General features: G+C 37.2%; 1 pseudogene; it reads right to left on the bottom strand.

Moving 5' to 3' along the window:
- Positions 1 to 3,345: 3,345 nt before the first annotated feature.
- Positions 3,346 to 4,016, bottom strand: LOC137935331 (probable polyamine transporter At1g31830; annotated as a pseudogene).
- Between the last annotated feature and the right edge of the window lie 3,412 nt (positions 4,017 to 7,428).

Below are 7,428 nucleotides of genomic sequence, written 5' to 3'. Positions count from 1 at the left end.
TTTACTGACCTTTATGTAGTCTTGCCTTACATAATGACTTACAGTAACTCGTTGTGTGGTTTCATCCTAGCCAAACCCACTGGTGTTGAGACAACTTGTTACCATTTGGTATGTTTTCTTCTAGTATCTTGTTCGATTCTTGAGTTGCTCAACAATTTTTTTACTAACTACGTCTTCATTGAACTTATTGATACAGTCCATAAATACCTCATGCTTCAAAACCCTATTGGGCAACTTGTTCCCTATATTGACTAGCTAGACCAAGAGATCGAGCATTTTACTATCTTCTTAAAAGGTCTAAATGTCATAAGATCGAGTAGTTGGTTGTCTTCTTACAACCATTTATAATCTAAACCGGAGATGGTCCTCATGAATTTTTTTTTTTAGACAACCATTACCTGTCATTGAAACAAAAACCATACAAAAGAAAATACCATGTGGTGGATATTTATAACATCCAAATCTTCTCACCACATGGCAAAATCATTCCATAGCACTTCACAAATTTTCATTAACATTCTAAAACATTCCAAAATTAATCAAACTATTTCCATTACAGATACACTAAACAATGGAAACACACACACACATCAAGTCCAAATTCACAAAAAACCCTTGGAGGAGGCCCAAAAGACTTCGCAGTCACTACGAATTGTACCTCGTCAGTGATGGGGGTCGGGTTTCGTTGGCTAATGAACCCCGGTGTAGGCGACTCAGCCCTTATTTGAACTGGACTAAACACCCCAAACTCTAAAACCTAACCCTAAAAGCTCAACCCTAATTCAAGAACCTAAACCCTAAACCGTAGATCTTCAAACCCCTAAAAGCCCCAACCCCTAAACCCGAAACCCTACCACCCCAAAATCGAGAACCCTAATTTTTTTACAAACCCTTAACGAAAAAAGTAAATCAAAAACCCTAAAAATATCCTAAACCAGTAAATAGAAAACACTAACCCTAAATACACAAAACTATAACCCTAATCTCGAAATTAAGCCCTATAAAGACGAAATTGAACCATATAAATACCATAAATCCCAAAATTACACAAAAAAATTAAAATTAAATCAAATGCATCACCCAAGAGTATGCCCAATATCCAATTTGAGTCAAGTCTTTTATTCTTCAATGAATAGGTGATTTGTATTTGAGCTACCCTTAAAAATTGAGTAATCTCTATATTAAGCCCTAAAGTTGAGCCTTTTTCCGCTTTTAAAATTGAGCAGAGTGTGCTTCAAACAATAACCATTTTGATTAGTATATAGAGCTTTTCGTAATGTTATGAGTGATTTTCTTCTCCCACATTACGTTTTGTCCAAACTGGGTTTCTATGTCTTTTTACCCTCAGCTTGAAGGGGAGAAATAAAAGAAGAAGTAGGGGTAGCATCTAACCAAGCTGGTTTGTGAGTATCTCAATTCCCGATCAGTTCGATTCTAAATAATCGGATCGTATTTTTGACTTGTTTAAGTAAATGAGCCAAACTTGAACAAGGTTCGGTTCGGTTCTCAAACTCACGAACTGGCTCATTTAGTTAAACCCAACATATAATGAGTTTTAGCCATTTATGGGAACCGGCTCGAGACTCGAGACTCGGGACCCGTGACTGACGGAGGAAAGGCGAACACTGAATTTGTCGCTTCCCAAGCTTCCACCCCAAACCCTAATTTCTCTCCATTTATTGTGCTTTGACAATAACAGCCAGTGAAGAAGACGCTACTAGACAATAGCACTTAACCCTCGAGAACCACTTGAGATATTTGTACTACAAGAATCAAAACCAGTTGTTGGACTCATTTCTCTGCTTCATCCTGAAAGAACTCTTCTCTTTGTCAATATTCCCTTCCAGCTCCACCATCCTTTCACCAAACAAGATTTTAAATAGCACGAGCCATCACCCACTTAGAAAGCCGTGTGAGGGAGTCGTGTTGGGTAGGGAGAGCTTTTTGAGCTGGTAGGAGATGGAAGTAGAAACCAAGAAATAGAGATTTTTGAGGAAGATCGTGAATGGTTGGCTGGACATCTAATCGATTATCATAGTTCTCTTTCCAACTATTTTCTCATTAATCTCTGACCTCCATGCTCTCTTTGACAATTTATCCCAATTGTTGAGAGAAAAAAGAAATAGAAAATGAAGGGTTGAGAATAAAGACGAGAGAGAGAGAGGGGCACAAAATTTAGAATTGATTGGGTCAAAGGGTCACTTGGTGGATTCAGAAGAGATGTGATGTGAGTTGTCGGGTTGAACGGGGGTTTATCGGGCTCCATGTTCTTTACTTTACTGGGAAATTGCCAGAAATTCAAATAACTTCTTTAAAAATGTATCCAATTTTATGTAGAGATGATACCCAATTTTAAGAAAATTTTATATATAATTTTATATACAGTTTATTTGACATGTATTTTTTGCAAAGTTTTAAATGTAGGTTAGAGCTCAAAATGGCTCAAGCTCTAGCTCGATTCCAATTAAAATTATTGTGTCCAAGCTCGATTCCAATTTTAAACTCGAGCCTAGACTCGGCTTGAGCTGGAGTTCAAAGTATTTACATCAAACCCAGATCAAACATATGCAGGTTTGAACTCGGCTCGACTCAATGCCACCCCTAAGAAGAAGTACAAGAAACAAGTGTTTTATTCCATATGTTGTTGTAATTTTTATGTGACCAAAATATTTAAAATAAGGAGGAAAATAAATGATGAATATTTAACATATATGAAAAAAATTTAGCCAATGAAGATTGAATACTAAGAATCCTTTTTCATTGCAAACTGGAGTTACCAACTTGAGAAAGAACAAATATGGAAGAGTATTACATAACTCTAATAGTACGAAGTCTCACATAGTCAGAATTAATGTAGTGGAGTCTTATATAAGTCTCACAGTATGAGGTCTCAAAGAAGAGTTTAAGTTAAATGTCTTTTATTTTTGTTAGTCTTCCATTTATGTTCAGTTGTTCAATTATTTTAAGATTTATCTTGTAATGTTTGACTTTGGATATAACTGGGACAATGGTAGTTTAATTGTAATTGGATTTTAATTGTTTCCTCTATTATAAATAGAAGTTCATTGTACTCAGTTAACAACGAGTTAGTGAAGTATTTATCTTTTCTACGAATTCAATAAAAGACAGCCAAAAAGTGATTCTTGTTTATACTAACTTGGATTAAAACACCTTATTTGATTGAAAAACAGGCACATGAAAAAAAGTGGACGTTAGTTACTTTCATAGAGAAAGGAAAGGAGGCAAAGAAGCATGAGAGCAAAAAAAAATCAACTAGACAGAGGATATAATTACAAGGTAATGTGATACTCTAATAGGGCCATTTGAAGTTCATGACTATTAATCCTAATGAAAGAAGATCAGGGAGGAAAGACTCTTGTGACCAGACAATAAGTTGTTCAACCCACAACTAAAAACCAATATATTCATCTTCATATGTTGATGATCTGGAAAGTCTGTGCTAATGGAAAATCCCATCCACCTCATTTTGTCAACATACTGCAAACATGGTTGCAGAACAAGCCCAATCACCACTGCAATAAGGATTATGACCATAACCTTTAAAGAAGCAACAAATAAAATCACACAGATCAATAAGGTTGAAGGAATACACATCAAAATGGAACCAACAGCCCCAGGGGTATTTTGTAAGGTCGCAAAACCTTGGGATACTAGATTCTCAGTGGGATAAATGCCACAAACTCCAAGATCATCCCAAAACAATAAAGGAAGTTCTCTGCTGCAACAATTTCTTGAAAGCTCATCCAAGAAAGCAGTATCACCCCAGTAGAAGAGAATAAGATCCCCATCAGTGGGGTTCCATAGCGAGATCTATTGGTGAAGAACTCTGGAAGCATTCCTCTTTCAGCCATACCAAGAAGCTGGTATGAGTCACTACTCCTTTCTGCTAAAAACATTCCCATATTAGAAAATGCTCAAGCACTCCAGATCCACCAGCTCAACCACACACCAGTTATCAGTTTTCCAACATCTGAGAAATACCCATCACTCCACATTTCTTGTTGAAGCTTAATTGCTCCAATGCCCACAGTAAAGGATTTTGACCATCTTACCAGACAGGCGTAGTGAAGGAACAAAAAGCAAAAATGAGCGAATCGAGTCTATCACCTAAGCTAAAACAAGCGAAAATCCTTTCACTTTCGGGGAAAATGAAATGTTGATCAGAAGCATCAACAATGTGGAGATTAAGAATAAGAATATTGTTTAACACGTTTGTTTTAGAATCCATAATAGTAAATTCTAATCCAGAATTTACAACATGCTAGAATATTAGGATTGAAAACATACCTGGATCCATTCCGTGAATTTCATTTTTTGATGCGGAATTTACCGTGACGAACGATAAGAACGGATATTGATGTTGTGGTTTTCCTCAACTAAATCGCCGTATTCCTTAATGGGACCTTTGTCTCTCTTCCGGATGGGGAGAAGGGAAAGTATGTGTGATTTAGTATATTGGGGACCATAACCATGTTGTGTCTCCTTATATAGGGTTCCCATAATTCCCTATGGTATCTACTCAATTGGCCCATATTCGTGGCTCATTCCTTAATGGGCTTAAAAAAATTCGATCACTTAATTTCAGCCCATTCCATTAAAAATAGAAATTATAATTGCATAATAAATATGTTACCCAAATTAGAATAGGAAATGTGAATTTCCTAATAATCTCCCACTTGGGTTACATTTCATTTCATAAACAATTATATCACAAATTCTTGAGGCACGCATCTGTATACTATTAATAATGGAACCATCGTATATATTAATAATGGAACCACCGTGACTTTCATCACATTACATTCGTGACTAAACCACAATGATCACCATACTAATACCCTCAATGACATAGATCAAATATGGATGAATAGCATGGAAATTATATGCAATGTGATCTCAAACATGCCTATTTCGAACTAGTCCTTCTTTAGTCTTTAGTGAGATCTTTCCATAGTCCTTAATGCAATGTGAACATTGCACATAGAAAAACACAAGCAAGTTCATAAATAAAATAATAAGCAATCAATTTTATTAAAAAATCGAATAACACAATGTCTAAAACAAACATATAGTAAAAAAAGTGAATCCCACTAAACCAAGGTATCCTAAAAAATAACGCCCATACGAGCAGTGTGCTCATGAAAGACTTTAGGCGGTAAACCCTTTGTTAATGGGTCTGCTAGCATAGAGTCCGTCCCTATATGTTCAATAGAAATGTGCTTATTTTGAACTCTCTCCTTAACAACTAGAAACTTGATGTGAACAAACTTTGACTTAGTCGAGCTCCTGTTGTTGTTGGAATAAAGTACAGCCGAGTTATTGTCACAATAAATCTTTAATGGCCTGTCAATGCCATCTACCACTCGTAGCCCAATGACAAAGTTTTGCAACCATATTCCGTGGTTTGATGCCTCAAAACAAGCAATGAACTCCGCAGCTATGGTTGAAGAAGCTATGAGAGTCTGCTTAGTAGACTTCCATGAGATAACTCCTTCACCCAACATAAAGATGTAGCCTGACGTGGAGCATCTGCAATCTTGGCATCCAGAAAAGTCGGAGTCAGAGAACCCAATGATCTCTAAACTGTCTGATCTCCGATAAGTAAACATGTAGTCTTTTGTTCTCCTCAAATAATACATCATGCGTTTGGCTGCCTTCCAATGTTGCATACCCGGATTACTCAAATACCTACCCAGAATTCCTACTATAAATGCTATGTCAGGACGAGTACAAACTTGAGCGTACATTAAACTCCCTACTATTGATGCATAGGGAATTTTCTGCATCTCTGTTCTTTCAAGATCATTTTTAGGGCACTGTTTGAGACTAAACTTATCTCCTTTAGCAATGGGTGTGTCTCCTAGTTTACTATCTTTCATGTCGAATCTGATCAACACCTTATCGATATAGCTCTTTTGTGACAACCTAATGATACCTTGAGTACGATCTCTAAGTATCTGTATACCTAATACAAAAGAGGCATCACCAAGATCTTTCATCTCGAATTTCTTCGTAAGAAATTTCTTTGTTTCTTGCAGTAAGCCTAAATAGCTACTAGAGAGTAGAACATCATCGACATATAATATCAGGAAGATGTATTTACTCCCACTGAACTTATGATATACACAGTCATCAACAACATTCACCTCAAAACCGTACGAGGTTATGACTTGATGGAACTTGTGATACCATTGACGGGAAGCTTGTTTGAGACGATAGACTTTGGATAACCAGATACAAAATTTTTTGGTTGTACCATATAAATCATCTCATCAATGTCTCCATTGAGAAACGTAGTTTTGACATCCATCTGATGTAGCTCTAGATCTAAATGAGCCACTAGTGCCATTATTGTTCTAAAAGAGTCTTTCGAATATACCAGAGAGAATGTCTCTTTATAGTTTATGCCTTCCCTTTGAGTAAAGCCTTTAGCGACTAGACATACCTTATATCTCTCGACATTGCCCTTTGAATTCCTCTTGGTTTTAAATATCCATTTACAACCAATGGGCTTTGCACCTTTAGGCAACTCGATGAGATCCCAAACGTCATTGTCATTCATAGACTTTATCTCATCCTTCATGGCAGCAATCTACTTTTGAGAGTTAGAACTGTACAAGGCTTGACATAAGTTTATCGGGTCATCTTCTGTCAATCTGACGCCATCCTCATGTTCTTGGAGAAATATGGTATAATCATCTGGAATCGCATTTCTCCTCTCCCTAGTGGATCTCATTAATGGCACTTCTTGAGGTTGTTGAGTTTGTTCTAAAAGTGGTGCAATAGGAAGAATCTCATTGTTGTCTTGATTTGGAACAATGTCAGGAATAGGAGCCTGAACATTGTCCTCTGTTGCCTGAACTGTGTCTTGAACAACAATAGGTATGGAGACCTGATCACTGTCAATAACAGATTCTCCTTCAAAGACAACATTCCTTATGTTTTCTTCCCCTCTAAACTCAAAATTCTCTAGGAATCTCGCATTTCCCTTTTCAAAGAAGGATCTTGATGTGGGATCGTAAAACTTATAGCCCCGAGAGCTTTCAGCATAACCAACGAAATAACAACTAACCATCCTTGAGTCCAATTTTCTTTCATGTGGCCTATAAGCCCGCACCTTAGCTGGACAACCCCAAATGTGCAAGTGCCTAATGCTAGGCTACTTGCTTGTCCAAAGCTCATAGGGGGTTTTGGCAACTACTTTGATCGGTACCCTGTTAAAGATGTACACTGCGGTCTTGAGAGCTTCTCCCCAAAGTGACTCTAGCAAAGAGGAATGACTGATCATACTCCTTACCATATCCTTAAGAGTTCGGTTTCGTCGCTTTGCAACACCGTTCATGCTGGGTTTGCCCGACATGGTGTATTGCGGAACAATTCCATTCTCTTTGAGGAAAATCGCGAAGG

This window comes from Aristolochia californica, unplaced genomic scaffold (assembly GCF_029961685.1).
Source record: "Aristolochia californica isolate CCGP_79_NKW_82.1479 unplaced genomic scaffold, dmAriCali1.0.hap1 SCAF_6, whole genome shotgun sequence".
Lineage (NCBI taxonomy): Eukaryota > Viridiplantae > Streptophyta > Magnoliopsida > Piperales > Aristolochiaceae > Aristolochia > Aristolochia californica.
Note: the sequence above shows the minus strand (reverse complement) of the source record. Positions and strands in the feature narration are given on the sequence as shown.